The 24609-nt window shown below is 42.8% G+C and overlaps 1 protein-coding gene across 3 annotated transcripts in view; it reads left to right on the top strand.

Annotated features, from left to right (window-relative positions):
• The window catches only part of LOC146799541 (carbohydrate sulfotransferase 8-like), a 114018-nt gene that overhangs the window by 32976 nt on the left and 56433 nt on the right, over positions 1 to 24609 (top strand). Inside the window, exon 3 of one of the 3 annotated variants that reach the window (XM_085627114.1) lies at positions 22056 to 22210. The exons of the other annotated variants lie outside the window; for them this stretch is intronic. The gene's annotated coding sequence lies outside the window, so the exon portion shown is untranslated. The remainder of the gene's footprint in view (positions 1 to 22055; positions 22211 to 24609) is intronic. 3 annotated transcript variants of the gene reach the window in all.

Raw genomic sequence — 24609 nt, 5'->3', positions numbered from 1 at the left:
AATCACACTCATAGCAGAGTGCGGAGTGTCTAAAACACAGCAAACTCCATGGGCAGAGCAGAGTTTGCTGCCCACACTTACTCCACTGTCCTGGTGTCCGGGTAGGGTAGAGGCTGAGACCTTCTACTGACCTATACTGCTCCTTTTAAGATAAGTGGTCAGGGAGAGATTCACTTTCCTCTTCCACTCCATGATCTATCAACAGGAGCATTGTGACTTCAGACCTCTCCTAATGTATAAGTCAACTGATTTGTTTTAAAATTGATCTCTAGTGTAAAACTTATGTCTCTCCATGACAATTTGAGGTTGACCAATAAAGCAGGCTTTAGCCATTTAATTGCTTTTGAGTACTCCTCATAGTCACTTGTAGGTAATCCTTGGGTAGTGTGTAAAACTGGCAAATGTTCAAAACACTTTTGAGTCTCTTTTCCAAGCAGGCTCAATTGTAAGGTTTTTTCCCCTCTCATTATCAAATCATTTTCAGTCCATGACCACCAGATGATTATTATATAGTTTGAGCCAGCTGTCCCATTTCTAGGGTTCCTGGGGGTTTTGAGGTCTACCAAGCAGGTGACCTCTCCCTTTCTCTCCTTCATGTCAAAAGGCCCTGAACAGCTGTCTTGTTGGGCCCTCGGCTTAACTGGCTTTATAACCCATTCTTTTTGTCCAGGTTGAAAATCAACCAGAGCGGTCATCTGGTCATGCCAGAGCTTCAATACTTCCTAGCTGGCATCCAGGCTCTCTGAGGCCTTCTTCCAGAAGCCCTGCATCTGATTTCTGAAAGCCAACGTGTAGCTAATTACATTCTGGGGATGGCTACTCGGAAGCTTGCTCCCATTCCTCCTCCACCAGACTGAGAGTTCTGCCAACAGGATGGTCATACAGGAGCTCAAATAGGCAAACCCAACTCATGTATGTGGCACCACAATGTAGGTAAAAAGCAAACATGGCAAAAGGACATCACACACCCTCCTCAAGAGCTCAGGTAGGTCCATAATCCTCCCTATAAGTGTCTTGCTGAAGCTCTCAACAAGCTGATGGGTCTGAGGGGGCTAGGATGTGGAACACGTATTCTACATTGACTCCTTGCATGAAGACATGAGTTGTGTGCCCCTGTCAGACACTACTTCTTTGGGAAACCCCATCTGGGTATAAATCCCCATCAGGGCTCAAGCTACTTGAGGTGCAGTCACCGACCTCAGAGGTATGGCCTTTGGGTATCTAGTGTCATGGTCTACCAAAGACATAATAAACCTGTTGCCTAAGGCTGTTTTTGGGTCCAGGAGGCCAACAATGTCGATACCCACACTTTCAAAGGGGGTACCAATGACAGGTAAGGGAACCAGGGAGCCTTGAGCATCTTCCCTGACTTCCCACTGGCCTGGCATGTAGAAGATGACCTGCAGAAAGCATCTGAGACTGTTTACATACTTGGAAAACAAAAGTGGGTGGAAGTTTGGCAAAGGTTCTGTTCTGCCCCAGATGTCCTGCAAGGGGTATATCATGCACCAGACCCAATAGGAAGGGTCTTTAGCATGTGGGGATCACCAACACTTGAGATGTCACAGGCTCAGGATCCTTAGGATCCCTATACAGGAGGTCATTCACCCAATATATAAGGTGAACTCCAGAGGTGTCACCAGCTGCCTTGGCCTCAGCTTACCACCTTAATCCCACTAGAGCTGGACAGTCTTTCTGAGCTCTACAGAACTCCTACCTGGTGGGCCCACCCTCAGCTTGCCATCCAGCAAGCTCAGGCAGTTCTCCCAGGGCTGGAATTTCCTCGCCTATAGATTCCAGGGCAGCACCCTCAGGCTCAGGCTCCTCCTGGATCGTGGAAATTCAAGGGCTGGTTTCCCACATCCCTTGCCCTTTATCTTTGTGGCAACTGCCTGGGCCATATTTCGAGGCTCCAGGCCTCCATGACATCCCTCTTGGGCTGCCCTGGACCTTGTGGTCAGGCACACCCACTCAGGTAACCATAGCATCTCCTGGTGGGACCTGAGTGCCACTTCCTTCCCAACAGTGAGTTCGTAGTCATTCTCTAGCAAACAATCAATAGGCATGTCAGGACTCACAGTTACTTTTATAGAATCTGAGGACCCTCCCCCCACTCAAAGGGAATGAGAGCGACTGGGTAGTGACCCTCACGGTTGTCTGCTACTTCACCCTGGTGGAATGTATTGGGGATTAGCTGCTCTGAGGACACCAGATGACAACTTACAGTAGTAATACTGCCTCCTGTCTCCCTCAGAGCCTCCACACTCTTTCCATTGATAGTCACCCATTGCTTATACTTGCAAGTATTAGCAGACATGTGGGCTTTCAGGACTATCTCCTTTTCACCCAGGGATACTAGGGTAACCTATGCTCTACCCCATACTAACTGAGGCAAACTCCCCCCATGCTCTACACTGCCCAACCCTTAGGTCTGCCCGCCAGTGGGGGGCTGTGCCTTCTTGGAACACTGGCATCTCCCTCCATGTGCCCATACCTATAACATTCATAACACTTGGGGATAAACCTTCCTGTCTATTTGTCAATAAACCCATCCTTTTTCTGGTCAGGTTGGGGCTGGGTCGCCTTCCTCTGTGAAGTATTTTGGGGGCTTCCTTACTCATTACTTTTATTTTTGTCTCCCCCTCTTTATTCTGTTGGGGACCCTTGTCTTGCTTGCCCCTATCAGATAATACAGGTCCCACTCGATGGCTCAACACTTGGCGAAGCAAAGACTTTAACACAAAACAAACAACACCTTTAGAAAAGGGTTTTATTTTACAACACGCAAGGACTCTCTCTTTTAGAACAAGGCTTAGGGTTTTATTTTAAACAATGCTCTCTAACAAAAAGGCTTTCCCAGATGCCAAATGCACAAGATTCAAATACACAAAGAGATATATATGTTTATATGCAAGCAACAATAACACACTTGGTAAATATAATGCATGAATAATACTGATGAATAAACATGCAGCAAATAATATGAAATAAGACTCAAGCAAATATACTGGACGTCCTGCAAGAGATCAGAAAGATATATATATATATACATCAAATGAGTACTTTGGAGGTGCACCTTGACTCACTCACACATCACAAAGAAAACACATCAAATGATCAAAGCCACTGGCCAAACATCACAATGGCAATAACCAAAACTCAAAACTTTACTTGGTGCAAACACTGCATCTCACCCCACTCCTGACTGGGGAAGTTAAACAGCCGTGGTTGAGAGCCTCAGAAACCAGAGTTCCACGCTTCGAGGTACACGCGTCCATCCCCACTCGGATTCCAAAATCCCGGTTTCTGAGTCACCAACCCTCAGATTTATGATCTCGAAACACACTAGAAGGTTCGGGAAAGACCTCCCCCCGCGCCAGAGGAATCTTACCAGAACTGGCCAGGTTCCAAGCAAGCACTCCCATGGCAGGAAGGAGTTCTCACGTCCGCTTCTCCAAATCTCGCATTTTCCAGCCTTTATCTTGACGAAGCTCACGAAAGTACATTAAACAAAAAACAATCCTTGAACTTGAATAACCCAAACAACTTGCAAGCACTGCTGTGCATGCAGAAAAGTTGAAGCAAGGCAGAGTCAGGAAAAAGGATGGCATGAGGCCATGTCAAAGCCAATAGAAAGAACTTCATAATTCTCATCAATGTACAACACAATGCACAATTGTGCACAACTGCTTATAGATTCACATACTTCATCTCTCAATGTACAATACCGAGCACATGTGTGCATTACTGCCCACAGCACTGTACTTGGAGACAAAAAAGTACATTCCACACCTCTGTTCTTGGCAAGGCTGTCCTACTCCGTGACAGCTCCCACTGAAAGACAGCAAGATTACAAGAAAGAAACTTGTAAGAGAAGCAAGGCATATGCAGGACATCGTACATTCAGGCTAGGATAAAATAACAGACTAAAGTCAGTTAAAATAATGGTAGTCAAAGGTCATCACAGGGTGTTAGACCACAAGTGTGCCTCTAGCACTACAACCCTGAACAGCCTTTTGGCAATTCCCTGCAAATGCCTTCTTGGATATTCAGGTGTTGACCCAGATGCCTGTCTCCTTTGCAAGCTCCCTCGGGCATTTCGATCAATCAGGGTTCAGCACAACTCTGTAAATGAAGTAATAAGCATGTGCTTTCTCAAAATTAGATTACACAGCCTATTGAAATTACTCACTTTACTGCCCCTCACCCAATCACTCAGTGCCCTGCTGGAGAAGTCTAAGAAATCCACCCAAGACTGGTTTGTTGACTTCTGGCTGTCCTGGAACCTGATGCGGTCCTTCTCAAGGGTCAGCCCAAACCTGGTGAGAAAATGGTCTTCAATGGGGCATACTTCTTCTGAACTCCAACCTCTAATGTAAGAAGTGTGTTCCTCCCCAATGTGTGCATGTGGTTTCACAGGCTTGCCCCCTAATCCTCCCCTGGGACCCTATGCATCCTCAGGGCTAGCTCAGAGGTAAAAAACATTTGTCTATATCATCCTGCACCACATAGCTGGGCACCAGGTATTTGGGTATGCAGAGCCTCACCTTTCCATGGAACACTAGATTGCTGTCACAGTTGCTGCTGGATTCTGTTGCTTGCTTAGCTTTAAAGTTCAGCTCCTTCAGACTCATTTCATTAGATATTCTTCTCTCTTCTAGGGCCAGCTTTTCCTCCTGTAAGACCATTTGGGCTACTGTCTTCTCTATCCTGAGTTTGACCAGCTGCAGCCTAAACTCTGTGTCTCAACCTTCCTGTCTGCCTATTTCTCAGGGAAACGGTTGTTGGAGGACATACTGCTCCCTGCCCTGACAGTGGGCTCCATTTCAGTGAACAGGTTGCTCCTCTCCTTATCCTCCTCAGGTTGCTGCAGCTCAGGGTCTGTGGCCAGGCCCTCCTCCTCCTCCTCTTCCTCCAAGTCCAACTCCTCCCACTCAGGAACATCCTCTTCCTGCTCCTCTCAGGTGGACTGTATCCTTTTGACTTCCTCAAAGGCTCTGAGGGCTTCCTGGACATCCACCTTTGTGCATTCTTCCTCACATTCGGCCCCCTCTTCTTTCAAAGCTTTTGCTTCTCTGCCTTGCTGAGGTTATTCACATTGATCACCTCCATTGTGAGCAAAATGTCGGTGAGGTTACTTAAGTTTAGAAAAAGAAAAAATAGCCAAATCAAGAACTAAGGAGAATTCAAAAAAGCTTAATTTGATGTCAGAATAATTCTGGCATTTGAGTGGCACACAAAAGCACAAAGTGGCATTGCACAAATACACATACTGGATCCCACCACAGAGTACCAATACAGGAAATCGGTTTATTGGTTTAGGGAGGATGTGAAAACACTTCTCTAACAACAACCACAGTTCTTGCCAGGGTGATCCTCAAATGTCACTAAAATAACCTGTGCTTAATCCTCGGGTAGCTTGGCACTAAAACAGTCAGGCTTAATTTAGAGGCAATGTGTACGGTATTTATGCAGCACATGAACAGTAATAAAGTGAAAACACAATACAAGAAAAATTCCACACCCATTTAGAAAAGGTAGAGGAAAATGTAATACATAATTTGACACCAAAACTACAAAAATCCAAACAGTAGAACCGGAGGATTGAGTTTTTAAATTTTTAGTAAAAACTAGCACTGAAAAGATCAAAGCAACACCTGCAGGCACCTACTCCTGGAAGACCCAAACCAGGGGGTTATAATCAGGATCCCATACCACTGGTTGGAATGAGACTCATGAACATTAACTTTAAGGACAGATCAACCGTGGGAAAAGTCTACATCACGAGGAATGGTTCCAACCTGCTAGGGTGGAAGCACCAAAAGGATTTAGGAATCAAACTAGACCCCAACGCACCGGAACCTGTGTACCTGATCGACAGGGTCAACGTTGGAATGGAAATCTGCAATCGCTTCCCAGAGGTGTTTACAGACAAACTCGGACTCCTAAAAGGCTTTCTCCACAAAATCAAACTTAAAGCTAATGCCAGACCTATCATCCACAAACCTAGGTCTATCCCACTGCTGACGAGGGAACCGCTTAAGAAGGAGCTGGACAGATTGGAAGAGTGCAAGATCATTGAGAGGATTGAGAGTTCTGAATGGTTGGCGCCCATTGTGGTAGCAGCAAAAGGGGGTAACAAAGGGATTCGTCTGTGTGTTGACCTCAGGGACTTGAACTCTAACATTTGGGTCGACCGACATCCCCTCCCCAACATCAATGAAATGCTGTCGGCCATCCATGGGGCCAAAGTCTTCACAGTCCTAGACCTATCCTCGGCGTACCACCAAGTCGCTCTCCACCCAGACTCTAAGCCCCTCACTTCCTTCATAACCCCGCATGGAGCTTATCAGTTTTCCAGATTACCTTTCGGCCTGGCATCTGCGGCAGCAGTGTTTCAACGCGTCATGCAACACATGCTGCAAGGTCTGGAAAATGTTCTTTGTTTCCAGGACGACATCCTGATTCATGGTTCGTCAGCTGAGGAACACAATAGAACTCTGGAAGCAGTGTTGACCAGACTTAATAAGGCAGGTTTCACCACTCAGAAGGACAAATGTAAAATCGGGGTGGAATCAGTAGTCTATCTTGGCCACACCATCTCAAGCGAGGGAATCAAACCTAAATCCAGCCTAGTGGACTCCATCAAACTAGCCCCTGCACCCACAACCAAGGATGAACTCAAATCATTCCTGGGGTTGGCGGAATACATGTCAAAGTTCGTCAAAAACTTTGCGGATCAGGTGCATCCATTCAGAGATTTGCTGAAGAAGGGGTCCGAATTTGATTGGAAACAAGATCACCAATCAGCTTTCCAACTCATTAAGGAAGCCATCGTTGATGCACCGATTCTGAGTGCCTTCAAACCCAATGCTAAAACTACTCTCACCACAGACGCCAGCGCGAAGGGTTTGGGAGCTTCCCTGACGCAGAGGACTAACAGCCAGGAAACGGTCATCCCCTTTGCCTCTAGAACTCTGAGAGATGCCGAGCTGAACTACTCGACAATTGAAAAAGAAGCTTTGGTGTGCTACTGGGCCATAAACCACTTCAAGTATTTCCTATGGGGCATCCCCTTTGTATTGAGGACGGACCACAAACCCTTACTACCGTTATTCTCCACTAAACGTTTGGAAAATACCACTCCTCGTATATCTAAATAGGTGCTGAGTCTACAAGGGTTCAACTACACCATGGTATACGTTCCAGGAAGTGAGAATAGGGTAGCGGACTGTCTCTCCAGACTACCAGTGACCAATGGGAACCTGATGCATAACCCACCAGAGGAGACTATCCTTTTGGTTGAAATTCCAGCCATCAATCGAGAGGAGTGGGAGAAATCCATGAGTGATGACAGTGACTTCGCTACACTGAGGAACTTGATAAGCAAGGGGTGGCCTGTTAACAAACAGGAGGTGCCAGAGTCCATGCGCCATTTTTGGCCGGTGCAAGACGAATTGTCTATTGTTAAGAACCAAATATGCAGAGGAAGTAAGATCATTCCTCCGAAAAACATGTATGAAAGGGTAATACAGATTGCCCATGAAGGCCACCCAGGGAGGAGCATGACGAAAAGCAAAATCAGGCAACACTATTGGTTCCCCGGGATGGATTCGCTAGTGGAGGATCAAGTAAAGAATTGCACAGCCTGTAGTTGTTGTGACAAAACCAAAATTGTCCGCAAAGCACCGTTGATCCCCGTGGAGGTCCCCACCGTACCATGGGAAAAGTTGGGATTGGACATAATTGGGCCCCTAAATCTACTGAACCAATCCCATAGATTCATGTTTGTTCTTATAGATTACCACTCTCATTGGATTGTAACGAGAATGGTATCTTCTATCACTACTGCAACGCTGTTGAACTTCTTAAGAGACGCCTTTTCTAAGGAGGGTATACCAGGTGTCATAATAACGGACAACGGAGTTCAATTCGCTTCAGAGGAAATGAAGCAGTTCATGTCCACACTGTCCATTTCACACATCAAGGCCCCACTCTACTGTCCCAAAGCCAATGGATTGGTGGAAAGGGCGAACAGGATGTTAAAGGACACCATCCAGCTTGCTTTGAGCTCCCAGATTCCGGTGGAGGAAGCCATCAGGAAAATGCTGTGGTCATATCATACATCGCCAAATGCTGTCTCGGGAGTGTCGCCGTTTGTATCTCTCAAAGGGAGAAACCCGGGTTCCAAACTCACTCCCAACTGGCTCAATGGAGGAACTCCCGTGTGGGTGGACAGAGACGCTGTGTTGGAGGAAACTCACAAACATCAACAAGAGTACAAGCACAGGTACGACAAGCGTTGGGGAGTGTCACAAAAAAGATGGAGTGAAGGCCAGTGGGTGGTCGTTAAGAAGCCGACCCTGTCTAAATCCAAGCTCTCATCATTTTCTAGACCACTGAGGATAACTCGGGTTAACAACAATTCAGTGGTGCTGGAAGACGGAGGCACGTGGAGTATGGACAACATAGCGAGGTGTCCAAGCACCACTGGTTCCAAACCCACCTATGAGAAAGATCATAGTCCTGAAACGCCTAATGGTGGGGAACTCAAAGTGGCAAGGGTACGTAAACCTCCGAGTTGGCAATCTGACTACAAAATGGGACCTTAAGCTTTTGATAGAGATCAGGGTATCTAAAATATGCCCACTACCACGGATAGAGTAATCACACAGTTACACGCACATACATTCATCATACGCTAGGGCCCATTTCACTAACATACGCTCAAATACTCTATCAGCAATAAACCTGTGAAAAGAAAACACCTAAACACCCTGCATCTATATCTAGGACGATAGGACCTGATTATAGTGGTTGTCCTTAAACATACTCTATACAATCTATACAATAATGATCAAAATGTACACAATAATTGACAAGAAAGGAAATTCAACACCATGTTTAAAAGTTATATTGCTTTATCTAAAATTAGTCAAAGTAAATCAATCAGAATAAATCATTTCTCATAGTTACCTATTCTAACTAAGTGTCAGAACGGGTCAGGACAAGTCTCTCGGTAAAGTCTCTCAAGACGAAGTCCCTCAGCATCGATCCTCAGCAACGCAAGTTCACGCAGCAAAGGTAAAATGGCAAGTGGCAAAGCCCTCCCTAAGCTAACAATTCTTATAGTGAAAATTACAATGGAAACACACATAAAGTTGGCAGAATAAACTGTATCACTGAGCAGAACGAGAAGGAAGGGATGTAACATTGCTACATCTGAAAATCTTCGCTCAGGAAAAGTCACAAGACGTGAACTACGGAACAGGAACCAAGAAACTATCAAAGTATCCAACTTGTTCAACTTCCCTCGGCAGCCGGGCCACAGTACATTGTTCGTTTCTGAAGCTCCTTTGTTTGCCAAGGACGTTCCATTTCTTTGGAGATCCTCCAAACTGCTGATGTCCTCATGGAAATTTACAATAAGGACCATGGTCAGTTGTCTTCGACCTTTTTCCAGCAGGGGTCTCCCTTGCCACATCACAGAATATGCCACAGCCAGGCTTCGAAATACTGTCAGCTCGATTAAGGCCTTCATAGGCCACAATAGACCATCTTAATTAAAGAGACAAAATAGACGTTACTACAGCATAATGATTAAACAGTGTTAACCCCACTAATACCCTTATGTGTATGTATTTATCTAGCTTTGCGACATAAAAAGCATTAATTCAGACAGCGTTTTGTGCTTAAAATAAATAGCACACAGCAACGTTTAAACATGAAAACTTGCACGTTATTATTAAACAGAAACAGCACAAATAAGCTAACCCTCGTATAACTCTCTCTTATGTTAGAACAAACGGATTGATTAATAGAATCACACTTGCACAAGACAAATAATTAATTGTTAATTATTAATAAATTAATAAAACGCATAGACATACTAGAGCTTCAAAAGCCCCTGAATTTTCATAAATGAAAACTCTGCTCCAGCAATCCCCCCTTTGGTGATTTTATCACCAAATAAACCCCCCCAAAAAAATTAGTGAAAATTTAGTCCCATTTTAGGAAAAATCAGAAATGTCTTTTCCCTTTACACAACATTAAACACTAGTCACTCTTTCATCATCTCTCTTTGTCTCTAAGTAAACACTCTCCCTCAATTCTTCTAATTCAATTTCTTGAGGTTCTCTTTTCAACTTCTTATTTTTCTTTTCCTTATTCAATTTCTTTCTCCCTCCCCTGTTTTTACAACACACACACACCAATCTTATTATTAATAAAGCCACAATTATACAAGACAAGGGAAACAATATTCTACCTATAATTGTACTACCTATTTTTGCAATAAAATCTTTAACAGCTATCATTTTATTAGCTATTTTAGTCCACAAACTCCCAGCTTCAAGTGGTACTAATTCTTCATGTAAATCAGTAATATTTTTGATATAGACCTTCAGGTCTTTACTTTCATCAGGAATGTAAGTGCAACAATGTTGAACTTTCAAAATTCCACAAACTCCACCCTCCTTGGCCAATAGAATATCAAGGGCAAGTCGATTTTGCATTGACATGGCACGTACGGCACTTAATTCCGTATTCACCAAAAGAAACCCTCCTGCGGTATTTGTCGATAAGCGATCAACCACTGTGGACAGTTTCCGAATTCCATAAGCATTTAAAGAAATTCCCACTGCTGGAATCAAAACCCCAAAAATATCACCCACAATTTCAGACCAAGTTTCTCTCTTAAAGCGTGTTAATAAGTTAATATCTTCTACATCTCTTATTTTATCTGTATGAAAAATCTTAGGAAAAACTAGGCCCACATAACACGTGCCATACCAATGGTCAGGCAACTTGTAATAAGCCTTGTTCCCACAAACATAGTACACTCCTGGAAAAATCGTATCTCCTCCACCTCTGAAACCCCAACCTGTCGCAATGAAGTATGTATCATGGCACTCACTAGTCCCCACAAAATATGTATCATATTGGGATTTCCTTCTGGTAATGCAAAGTTTACCCTTCTGCGGCGCATCTAGAGCTAAAGTTGGACTAGCCCCATTCTTCAACTCTTTTCCCATCTCAATGTCCCAAATTGTCTCACTCACTTCATATTTTCCCCCTTTTCCATGCATGTTCATTCTCCTCTCTTCTACCATATCCAGGAAAGCTCTCTCCTCTTCTTTCAAACTGCAAGTTAAATTATTCTTAAAAATATAATCTAATGTTAATCCTTTTTCTTCAATAAAAATCTCACCAAAAGTGTTAGCTTCTTTAGCTGGATTCAGCCCTTTGTTCATTGGCAAGTGCCCAAAAATACTATCTCTGTTAGACATCTTATAATCTATTTTCCCTAACAAATAAAAAACACTACTTAAAATACTACAAGAAATACCATATGTAGCTGGTAAATGGTGATAAGTAACACCCTCTGAGACAGATGCAGGTAATTGCATACAGACGTAGCAATCCCTTACTTCCATTGTCTTCACATATTCATATAACAGTTTAGAAAAAACATTACTAGAAAAATTATTAATCGACCTATCTTTGTGTATGTAACTACTACTTCTAATTGGAACTACTTTTTGTGAATTCTTCTCTATATTAGTCATATTTTCTATATTCATTCCAAATTCTACTCTAAAAGTAACTAATAAAACTAAAACACCCCATAGAAGCATTAATAATCCAGTACAACAGCAGCACATTCTACACCACCTCTTAAAGAAGGCACATCTATTTCTATTATCCTCTATGTTAGCCATTTTAGTTTAGCCTCTACTACTCCACTACTGTTTGAACTTCTTCAATTCTTCAACAATTCTTCAGCTTTCAGTTTATCCAAATGATCTCCTCGTTCACTTGATCCAAGTGAATCCTTCTTTCACTCAGTTTGGATATTTGTCATTCTTCACTTCAATTTCTTCAACATCAAATTGTATCAGATCTCCAACGTCAGGATCCTCAGTACTCGACTCTTCTCCAATGTCAGTCAAGAGTACTTTCAGAATTTCACCAGTATCTTCCTCAACCACTTCTCTCAAGACCACTTCCGGATTATCTCGAGTCACTGTTTCTTCTTTTCCTTCTTCAGACAGTGTCACATAAGACCATTCCGGTGATCTGTACTTTTGGTTGGGTCTTTTAACTCTTTTATTTCTACTGGTTCTTTTGATCTCTTTGATTCTTCTCCTTCAGCCTTTGAAGTTTGACTTGATATTTCATTTACTTGTTCAGCTTTCGATGAATTTGCTCTTATTACTCTGTATCTCACCCTTTTAACTCGGTTGTTAGGCCAACGATCTCCTTTCACAACCTTTTTCGGCTTTAATTCTTTAACACTCTTCTCTCCAATCGAAGTTCTCTTTCTCAGAACTCGACCCTCTGTTTGTTCATCCTCATCATCTGTTTCAAGTGCCTCTTGTTTCCGTTTCCCAGCAGCTTTCTTCTTCTCCACAGATTTTTTCACCATTGTTTGAGACTTACCTACTTCTGTCCCTCCTCGGGTCTCCGACACGCAATCTTCTTGCTGTCTACTTGTCCCTTCACCTAGCTCCTCATCAATGTTCCCTACACCTCCTCGGGGGTCTTCCGCAATCTGTCCCTCTCTTTCTTCTTCTGACCCTGTTTCTTCAAGAATAATCTCAAGTGGTTCTTCAATCTCCTCCTCTTCTGATTCAGGAGTAATCTCTGTGTGATTTCTTTTTTCTTTTCTTTTCCCTCCACTGCTACTTGAAACTTCAGGCTCTACAACAGAATCTGATCTTTTCTCTGATACTCGCAGTGATTCTCTTGAAGCTCTCTGTGCTTATTTTCTCACTGATTCTGTATCATCAGTATCTTCATCATCACTGGAATCTGACTCTTCAAAATACTCTTTACCAGTTCCTTCTTTTGGGTTTGGAACTCTCAGAGTATGACTTGCATGTACCCAGTGCTTCACTCCAGCACACTTTACTGCAGTCGTTGTAGTCAGAATAACTTGTCTCGGCCTTTCCCACCTTGGAATCAAGCAATTTCTTCTCCTGTGAACTTTTATCCTCACCCAATCTCCTGGACTCAGATCATGGGCTTGCTTCTTCTCAAGTGTGGTAGCTTCTTCTCCAACCTGGTGAAACACAGAATGAACTGCGTCAGCCAGGCCTTTACAGTAATCCAAAATCATGTCATCAGTTATTGTCACCAACTTATTGACAGGCACGAATGCATGGCGCATAGCACGTCCCATGATTATCTCGTGCGGGCTCAAACCAGTAGTTCTATCTGGAGTAGATCTCATAGTCATCAGAACTAGAGGTAACACATCTGGCCATTTCATGCCAGTGGCTAAACACATCTTTCCAATTCTATTCTTGATTGTGCCATTGATCTGCTCAACCACACCAGAAGCCTCTGGTCGGTATGCACAATGTAGCTTCTGCTGAATTTTCAATGCTTCACAAATTAAACCTATGAGTTCATTTTGAAAGTGTCTACCTCTGTCAGACTCAACTGTAACTGGAATCAACTCTCTCAACAGTAATTTTGCCACTGTTAATCCATCATTTCTTCTAGTCGGGTAAGCTTCCACCCACCTTGAAAACAAACAGACTACCACCAAAACATACCTCAGTCTGTTCACTTGGGGCATTTCAATGAAATCAATCTGCATTCTTGTAAAAGGACCTCCTTCTCTGCCTATTGTTCCCAGACTCACCACTGTCTTTTTCCCAGTGTTAAATTGCTGACAAATTAAACACCTTTGACAGATGCTCTCTGCAATTGTCCTGAACTTTGCATTGTACCAGGTCTGCTTGAACGACCTTACCATCGCATCCCACCCCAGATGTCCCTGGCCATGATACATCCTTGCCATTGACGACAAGATTGAGTTAGGCATCACTGGTCTGCCATCTCTGTAGACCCAAACATGGTCTGTTTCTCTTGGAGCACATCCTGCTTTAACCCAATCTTGTTTCTCTTCTTCTCCTGCCTCATCTTGTAACTGCTTTACTTCATCCCACGTTTCTAGGACATTAGTAAACATCACAGAAAGAAAAGACATTTCCTCCATTCTGTCCCGATTAATTGACTGATTTGTCTTAGCACAATACTGCGCCACATCGTTGGCGTAACGGTTTCCAACCGTGATAAAATCATCCCCTGGACCATGGGCAGTACATTTTACAACAGCTAACTCCTTAGGCAGCTGTATCGCCTCAAGCAATTTTCCAATCAATTCAGCATTCTTTATCGGAGTTCCACCCGATGTCAAGAAACCTCTTTGCAGCCACAACTGGCCAAAGTCATGCACCACTCCAAATCCATACTGACTATCAGTCAACACGGTTGTTCTCGAATCTTTCCCAATCTCACAAGCTTTTGTCAATGCCACTAATTCAGCAACTTGCGCAGATTTCACTCCTTTCAATGGTGATGCTTCCATGACCTCTGAAACTTTGCACACTGCATATGCTGCACATAGCACACCATCATCATTCCTCAAGCATGATCCATCCACAAACAGCACATGGTCATTCTCAGGTAAGGGAATATCCCTTATGTCTGGTCTCGGTTTTGTACAATACTCAAGCACATCCAAACAATCATGATCATCTTCCATCTTTATACCCACATTTTCAATATCCGGCAAGAGTGTTGCTGGATTCACATTCACACATCTCTCAAGAGTCACATTTGAAGCTCCCAGAATCACTTTTTCGTTCTTAGTCAGCCGACTATGTGACATATGCTGAGTTCTGCTTCTTGTCAAAAGAATTGCCACATTGTGAGGTACGAACACCCTTACAGGATATCCCATTATGATCCCCTCACTCTGTTCCAGGCTTCTGCATGTTGCAGCCACAGATTTTAGACAACCTGGTAAACCCACAGCTACAGGGTCAAGTGTCGATGAGAAGTATGCAATGGGCCTTCTCAATTGTCCATGTTTCTGGATTAACACTGAAAGTGCACATCCATTTCTCTCACTGCAATACAATTCGAACTCTTTCTCATAGTCAGGCATACCCAAAGCTGGAGCCTCACACATTTTACTTTTGAGCTCTTCAAATGCTGCCAATTGTTCTGCATCCAGATCTAATGGATCTTTCATTTCACTTTTCGTCAGCTTAATCAATGGCTTTGCTATCAGAGAAAAATTAATTATCCACTGACGACAATAACCCACCATACCCAGGAACATTCTCACTTCTCTCTGGGTTTTTGGAGCTTTCATTTCTCTGATTATTCTGATCCTGTCAGTAGTCACTTTTCTCAGACCTTTTTCAATATTGTGTCCAAGATAATGAACCTCTTTCTTGCAAAACTGCAATTTGGCTGGAGATACCTTTAATCCTCCATCTGCCAGATGATTCAGTAAAGCTATGGTATCTACTTCACAAGCTTCACGTGTCTTTGATGCCACCAGTAGGTCATCAATATACTGCACTAACACTGAGTTTTCGGGCATAATCAAACTCTCCAACGATTTCTTCAATAACTGATTGAATATCGAAGGACTCTCCGTATACCCCTGTGGGATTCGACACCATGCTAAGATACGCTGGCCAAACCTAAATGCAAAAATCGGCTGGCTATCATGATGCAATGGAATTGAAAAGAACGCATGACACAAATCAATCACTGTATACCACTCAGCATCATGTGGAATTTGATACAGAATCACTGATGGATTTGGCACAATGGGACAACATGCCACCACAATTTGATTAACTTTTCTCAGATCCTGTACGATCCTAAATTTGCCATTGGGCTTTTTCAGTCCCATTATCGGTGAATTACACGGACTACTCAGTAGTTCTCTCAGAACTCCTTGCTGAATCATTTTCTCAATTATAGGAGTTATCCCTTCAATTATTTCTGGTGTCATTTTGTACTGAGGAATGTTAGGATATGTAATTCCCTCTTTCACTGCAATTTTCACTGGATCTACATTATTCATCAATCCTACATCCTCTCCTGTAAAATCCCAAACTGCTCTTTTCACTGTGTCTCTCAACTCTTGAGGCAAATCCTCCGGATTAAACACAGCAAATGCACCAATTAACTCACTTTCTCTATTTTCTAGAGTCATTCGGTAGAAAACATCATCATCTGGTGTCTCAAAAGCTATTCCATCTGGTGTACAAAAAATTGTGCAATTCATCTTACACAATAAGTCCCTACCTAACAGGTTCACTGGACTCGTATCACAGACAATAAATCTGTGCATGTCTGAAAATTTCCCTATCTGTACTCTTACTGGTTCAGTAAGACGAGTTCTGATTTGTGTATTGGCTACACCAACTACTTGGATTGCTTCATCCGAGAGAGGAAGATTTCTAACATCTGTTGACCTGACAGTTGATCTTGTCGCACCTGTGTCTACCAAAAAAGTAACACTCTCCTCATTTATTTTCCCATCCACAAATGGTCCTGCCTGGTCTATTTCTAGAGTTGCACCAAGTATGCACTCTTCCTCCTCTCTTCGGCACCGTCAATAATCACCCTCAGACTCACTCCCTTCACTCTTTAATAAGTACTGCTGTACTTTGTTAGAACGTCTTGGTTTGTTTACCTGCTCATCATTGAAGAATCCCGAGTCCTGATTGTACTTTTGTACCCCTCTATTCTGTGGCAAGGGCGGTTTTGGCTCCTGACTCTGTTGTCTCACAACTTTCTGTTGCTGTTGCTGCTGGTTATTCCCTTCATTCTGCACCTGTTGATTTAAGGATTTACCCTCATTATTCACTAATGGTGGATTAGGACATTCCGATCTCCAATGTCCCAGCTGGCCACAGTTGTGACAAGGGAACTTTTTCTTCGCTTCCTCAAGACTTCCTTTCCCCTTTCCTGCATATCTGGGTCTATTTCCTGCATTATTTCCTGGATTATTCGCCTGTTCCACTAACTGTGCTTCCTGTCTTTCTGCAACTTTCACCTGTGCCCACATTGCTTTCTCTTTCAGCTTTCTTTGTTTTGCTTCAATTTCATCACTGAAGTATTTTGCATGTCTCGGGATCTCATCTACTTTCTTACTCTGCCAATCCACCGTGTGCTCACGAATTCTCTCACCAATTTCAGGTCTTAAACCATATACAAATCTGTATACAAAATGACTCAAATCCTTATCACCCAGGTGTTCATCTCCACTGAATTGTTTAAAAGCCAGTATCAGCCTTTCGTAAAAAGCATGAACTGATTATTTTGCTTCCTGTTGTGTTCGATCTATCTTAACCCAGTCTGTCTCTTTTGGAGGAACTTTACTCTTCAGGTATACCATCACCTGATCATACTTCCTCATCACTTCTGGATCTGGTGCCCCTGTTCTTGGATCTCTTGGATATTCCTCAGTAGGCCAACTCACAACTATTTTACACTCAGTCCACAAGTCTGCTGGAACAATTATATCAAACAGACTATTCAGGTCAACCCACAGCACTTTTGACAACTTCACAAACCTATCTACCTGCCTATACCACTCGACGGGCTTTTCTCTCAATCGAGGGAAATCATTCGTAAATGATAAAATATCCTGTCTGGTCCATGGAACATGTACATATCCTCCTCCAGGTATTTCTCTCATAGGATAATGCTCCACTGGTTTCTCCTTTTCTCTCACTGGAAATGCTGAATAAGTTGTTCTATCTTCAGATTCCTCTCTTTTCTTATACCACCTATCCTTCCATTTTTCTACATCACCCCATCTTCGCAATAATGCCACCATTTCTTTAATCTGTCCTGTTCTACCAGAAGTATTCAAATTTTCAATGTCTTTCTCTGTGAAATCCATCCTGTAAGTTTTCTGCAAAACCTTTACTTTATCAATGTCAACTCCTTGCTCATTTGCTATCGCTCTTAGTCTATCATGAGTATTTCTTGCTCTCCATGTTATGCTTTTACACATAAACATTAATTCACCATCATGATGACTCTTCAGAATTTCTGTTGGAACTGTTCCTGTCACAAGCTCTTCTAATTCTATACGTAACTTAACCACATCAATAACTTGTGAATCCTTATCCTTTTTCTGAAGAACCTTCATCCAATCATTCAAATCATCAACTGTTATTTCAGCAGTTTTTCTCATTGGAACCACTTTTTTCTGCGGTTCTAAAATTGGCATCCCTGAACAACTGGGTTCACTAACATCCAATAGTTCACTACATGTGTCATGTCTTGTTTGTCTCAGGTCACTTCTTTCTGCTCTTTTATCTGAATCTCCTGAAGGACCAACTGAATTCGTTAGGTTATTCCCAACATATGGAATCACTAGTCCATTCTCACCTGCTCTCTGTTTGTCAAACACAGGCATAACCGGACCTATTGTTACAGGCACCGTAACAGCTTCCAGATTCTTCGTTAACTCCCTAATTTTCTCAGTCAGTTCTGTTGTCGTTTTTGCTAATTTTCTGGCATTTTCCTCACTACTTCGATTCTCTCTCTCCCTGAAAGAACTATTACTTCTTGATTCAGGTGTCATTTTTTCTTTTTCAATAATACAGACTGTATCTCTTATCGGAGAAACAACTGGTGTACTCTCATCCGGTTCTGGTCTATATGGAGGTGGTCTCTTGTAAATCATGTCATTTAAGACCTCATCCTCATACTCTCCATATCTTCTCATATCTGACTCAGGAACCCTTTCTACAGAAGGAGCAGAAACTTCAACTGTTCTCATTGGATATAATCCCTCCGTCATATTAACATCTCGCCATCTTTTCATCCGATCATGATGTGTTTCACGATCATGTCTCCTCCCAAACATGTTCCTGTAATACCCTCCAGATCTTTGCTTTTCTCGCTCATGAACTTCCTCTTCCCATTCCACTAAAGCCTCGAACTGTGTAGGTCTCGGCTTCGGGTCCAGACGTACCATCTTTTCCCGTAAATTTCTCAACACGGCCAAATTAAATGAACCATGTTCTGGAAATGCTAGAACACCATCTTCTTTAGTATACCTAACCCAATTCTGCAACCATATACAGGTATGTAATCCATATTTCGCAACCATGAAGGATGCAGGTGTTTTTGCTGGAGGTAGCAACTCACCCTCTCTCGTTTTAACCTCTTTATCCTTGGTAAACCACCTTTTAACTTTCCCAAAGAACGTTTTTTTCTTTTTCTCCTCTTGATAATACATTTTAGCGCTTACTAAAACTCTCTACTCTTTCCGTATTATAAATATACAATACGAGTTTCTCAACCAATAGCAGCGCGACTCACACTAACGCACCAATCCTGGAGCGTCTACGTCACTAAACAGCTCTTCCAATCCCTGCGCAACTCACACTAACACACTAATCCTAGCGCTATCCAATCAGAGCGCGGACCTTCTGACGTCAACAGCCGCTGCAGTCTCTGTCTCCTGTCTCTGTCACTCGTCTACCCCTCCTTTACAAAATTCTTAGTAGACTTCGTGTCAAAATTTCTACAAAATCTATTAGTTACAACATAAAAACATCTCCATTGTCTGCTTCGCTAACCATAGGATAGTAAAAAAGAGTCTATTTCTCAAGAATCAACAAACTTACATACATCTCATAACTGTTTCCTCTAGGACTTATCCAAAGAGTCTTACAATCAATAAATGTATATGCATTCACGCACATTCATACAAGAAAAATATAGTACATGCACACAGAATCCTGCTTTCCGAGAACAGCGCACAATATGTCCTATTACAGAATTATAACATACATCAACTAAGCAGCTTACCTCTGCCCAGTTCCTCAAACAAGCTCAGAGAATACCTATTACTCCTCCCGCAATAAGCTTTAACGGCAATCCTTACGGATCCCTGGGACTTAAGACCAGAGTTTCACAGATAACCTTCACTACGATACACACTCCTTATATACCAGAAATATCTAATAGTAACATACGACGATGTCACTGATTCCGAACCCAGACAATGTGAACGCGCAACTTCAATTGTCACACGTTATTCCTTACAATCCCGTCTTTCCCGAGAGCAGCATATACACCTTTCTCTGCCCTACTACGGAACTGCTACCAGCTTCCAAATTCCAGAAGCACTACATATAACTCAACTTGACAACTCCAACATATAGTATTAGTACATATACCAACATCATCAAAAATAAATCAATAATCAATAAGCTAATATACAAGCAATCTTATCTTATCAGATCAAGCCAACCATCTATAACCATCCTCTGCTACCAGAGTAATTGATAGAGATCAGGGTATCTAAAATATGCCCACTACCACGGATAGAGTAATCACACAGTTACACGCACATACATTCATCATACGCTAGGGCCCATTTCACTAACATACGCTCAAATACTCTATCAGCAATAAACCTGTGGAAAGAAAACACCTAAACACCCTGCATCTATATCTAGGACGATAGGACCTGATTATAGTGGTTGTCCTTAAACATACTCTATACAATCTATACAATAATGATCAAAATGTACACAATAATTGACAAGAAAGGAAATTCAACACCATGTTTAAAAGTTATATTGCTTTATCTAAAATTAGTCAAAGTAAATCAATCAAGACGAAGTCCCTCAGCATCGATCCTCAGCAACGCAAGTTCACGCAGCAAAGGTAAAATGGCAAGTGGCAAAGCCCTCCCTAAGCTAACAATTCTTATAGTGAAAATTACAATGGAAACACACATAAAGTTGGCAGAATAAACTGTATCACTGAGCAGAACGAGAAGGAAGGGATGTAACATTGCTACATCTGAAAATCTTCGCTGAGGAAAAGTCACAAGACGTGAACTACGGAACAGGAACCAAGAAACTATCAAAGTATCCAACTTGTTCAACTTCCCTCGGCAGCCGGGCCACAGTACATTGTTCGTTTCTGAAGCTCCTTTGTTTGCCAAGGACGTTCCATTTCTTTGGAGATCCTCCAAACTGCTGATGTCCTCATGGAAATTTACAATAAGGACCATGGTCAGTTGTCTTCGACCTTTTTCCAGCAGGGGTCTCCCTTGCCACATCACAGAATATGCCACAGCCAGGCTTCGAAATACTGTCAGCTCGATTAAGGCCTTCATAGGCCACAATAGACCATCTTAATTAAAGAGACAAAATAGACGTTACTACAGCATAATGATTAAACAGTGTTAACCCCACTAATACCCTTATGTGTATGTATTTATCTAGCTTTGCGACATAAAAAGCATTAATTCAGACAGCGTTTTGTGCTTAAAATAAATAGCACACAGCAACGTTTAAACATGAAAACTTGCACGTTATTATTAAACAGAAACAGCACAAATAAGCTAACCCTCGTATAACTCTCTCTTATGTTAGAACAAACGGATTGATTAATAGAATCACACTTGCACAAGACAAATAATTAATTGTTAATTATTAATAAATTAATAAAACGCATAGACATACTAGAGCTTCAAAAGCCCCTGAATTTTCATAAATGAAAACTCTGCTCCAGCACTTTCCTCGGTCTCATCCTCCCTATTTTCTTGGGTCAGTTGCCTTCAGGTATGGGGGGTTGTGGTGGGATTGCATTTTTGTATTTCTCTATTCTAACCTTGTTTGGAAGGAATGTTATCCCAGGCGCTCCAGAATGCAAAACTTTGTAATTGTAAATTTTCCATCCTTCTGCCCCCTTATCTTGGGGTACGTTCATCTGAAATGTTATTCTTGTGTAATTTCCTCTGCCCCGCAGGGAGATGTGTTGTAATCTGGACTTGTTTCCCTTTCCCTCTTTTCCCCCCCTCCTCTCCCTCGCCGTTTGGGTTTGCCCTGTTTTAGAATGTTGGAGCTGACGCTCCTCTTAGAATGTTGTCATCTCACTACGAGAGGCTGAAGGATCCGCATTATTAAACCACTTCTCCTGACCAACTTTGATGTGGAGTATTTATTACTACACAGTTGAAAAGATATGGCCAATCGTAATGTAGCGTGGTTTGCATACCAGAAGTGGATTGGGCTCGACCTCAGCTTACCTTCAGACTATGAAGATATTTGAAGAAAAAAGTCTTAAAAGGTAAAGAAAGTGAGGCAAAGCAGAAAGCGGGGTCTGAGGAGGAGACGTTGTGATGGTCAGGGAGCCGATGGATGAGGTCGCAGTGAAGATTTCTGCGTTTGGACTTTGTCACTTTTTTTTGTAAGGTGAGCATCTCCAGCTGGACTAAGCTGCATGCTGCAACTGATGAGGGCTACACAAGGTCAGATACCCTTCCGAAGAGGAGCTGCTGAACAGGATTTGCTACTGCTGAGCAAAACGTAGTGGGAGCTACCGTGAAGACAGTCCTACGGGCGAGAAGGTAGGTTCCAGTCTCCTGTCACTTCTCAGACCACTTTGCAATGGAAAGGTTTCCCAAGGTCCCAAATTTTAGATGTTGGCACCATTAGCATCATTTACAAGGGCCCAGGACTGGGTGGGCACCACTTAGAGGGCAGGGCTCAATTTCACTACGGTCCAGGTGCAGGTGCAATGTTGTTGGAGCTTTTTGTGCCCCTGTAGCTCAGAACAGGTGGCCAGCCAACTAGCCCTTGGAGTCACTCTGGCAGTGCTGGGATCATTCAGCAAAGCAAGCCTCAAACAGCAGGGCAGTCCTCTGAGGTACAAGGCAGTCCTCTGCAGTTCCAGGAGTCCAGAGTTGATCTGAGGGTCCAATATGTATAACACTTCCTGAGGAACAAAGATGATTTTTGGATCAAGGTGGCTTGGTGGCCATTATCCTTTTAGATTTTAGTGCGGTCTCCAATACGATAGATCACACTTATCCAGCAGATATCAAATGTGGATATCGAAGGCTGAGCACTGAAATGGCTTTCCTCCTTCTATAAAAATCTTGTTTTCCTTTAAGCTGTGGGGTGCCTGAGAGGTCTTCCCTGAGTTCCACTCTTTTTAATCTTTATATGTACCCCCTGGCCGAAACTGTGTGCTCCTATGGGTTGTCATTGGTCTCCTAGGCTGATGTCACTCAGCTGGTGATATCAATCTCCCCTGACCCCAGTTCAAGCCGGCTCAGTCTGGTCCCATGTCTTCAGGAAATAACCAGATGGATGGTTTACTGCAGATTGAAGCTTAAGGAAGACAAGATGGAGGTTATGCTACTGGATAATACTTTTAGCAATAACATTCCAACTTCCATTCCGGAATGCTTGGCGAGGCTTCCTAGCCACAAAAGTGCAATAAGAGTCTTGGAATGTGGCTGGATTCCAGCCTCACAATGGACCAACAAGTGAAAAAACTTGCTGCCATCTGTTTTGGTATTTTGAGACTGCTGAGAAAGGTTTTTAATTCTCTCCCTTTTGTTAGCTAGAAGATTGACTACCCAGACTCCCATCATTTCAGGGCTGGATTATGGTAATGCCTTATATATTGGCTCACCTCAACATGTGATCAAAAGGCTGCATGTCGACCAAAATGCAGCTCTGTGGCTCATTATGAACCTCCAAAGGCACCAGTCTGCTAAAAAGGCTCTGAAAGAGCTACACTGGCTCACCGCTGGAGCAGCAAGTGCAATTCAAGGCTTTATGAATTTTGCATAGATCACTTCATAGGAGAGGCTCCCTATTGCAAATACCTTTAACCACCCCATATATTTCTGGGAGGTTTCTTATATCATCTTCAGCACATCTGTTAAAGGTTCCCAAGATTTGTAGGTCTCGTTGGTGAGGCCTTTCAATGGCCTATTTGGCCCCCAAACTATTGAATACCCTTCCATTTGAACTATGTCATTTAAACCACAAACTTTCCCTTCGTAAGGCCCTGAAAACCTGGCTGTATAGTAACTAATTGCTCTTCCGTGGTGATGTGGGATTCTATGATGACTGTTCTAGTGCTGGGAGGCCTTCGGGTAGCCACGTGCTTTACCAGAACAATTGAATAGAATGGAATAGACTAGAAAAGAATAGAATCCCTGGTGCCAGCCTTTGAAGTGGGACAAACTTCTAGACTTCCCTCCATATCTGGTTCTGTAAATTAAGTCTTGTCTGATGCATTATATCCTTCAACGTATATTAATCTCCCCTTAATAAGCTCTGTGGAATGAATAATGGTTCTAAATAACCTAATGGCACCTTCTAAGATTTTTCAAAACAATGAAACAAAGGTGCATAATATTGGGTTATTGGTTGAGACTGCAATAACTTTAACCCTAATCTTGCATCTGAACAAAACTACAAGAGATTCAGGAGGCTTCAACTGATCCCATCCCTGTAGAGGGGATGTGATTGAAGAATATCAGGCATGATTACTGTTGAGTTTCCTTTCCATTCTCTGGACGTCTGGAACCTTTGCACGTCAAGCGAATGGAAAGAACATTGTGGAGCCGGGGTTCTGGGTCAGTTGATAGCTGTTCGGTTGATAGTCGGGTCGTGCTGTTCTTTGTCCTGTTGACTAATGAAATAAAGCAACTTGAAGATATTTTACTTGCATCTTGAGATCTTTACACTGGCGACAGGCTGCCACTCAACAGGACCTCCATGCGTGCGAAGTTGCCAACGATTCGTCTGTCCACGCTGTGTCCACTGCGTGCTGGGAACTTCTGATTCCGATTTCATTCCAGCGGAATTCAACTATTTTCCTGTTTGCTGGTAAGGCGCATGGACCTTGTGGCAGGGCACTCCTATTATTACTGTGCCATTTTCCTGAATTGCGTGCCCCCAACTGCCATCGCTACTGTGCAACCGCCATCGCGCAAGCGTTCTGCCA

This window comes from Triturus cristatus, chromosome 9 (genome assembly GCF_964204655.1).
Source record: "Triturus cristatus chromosome 9, aTriCri1.1, whole genome shotgun sequence".
Classification (NCBI taxonomy): Eukaryota; Metazoa; Chordata; class Amphibia; order Caudata; family Salamandridae; genus Triturus; species Triturus cristatus.
The sequence above is the reverse complement of the archived record's forward strand: the minus strand, read 5'-3'. Positions and strand labels throughout refer to the sequence as shown.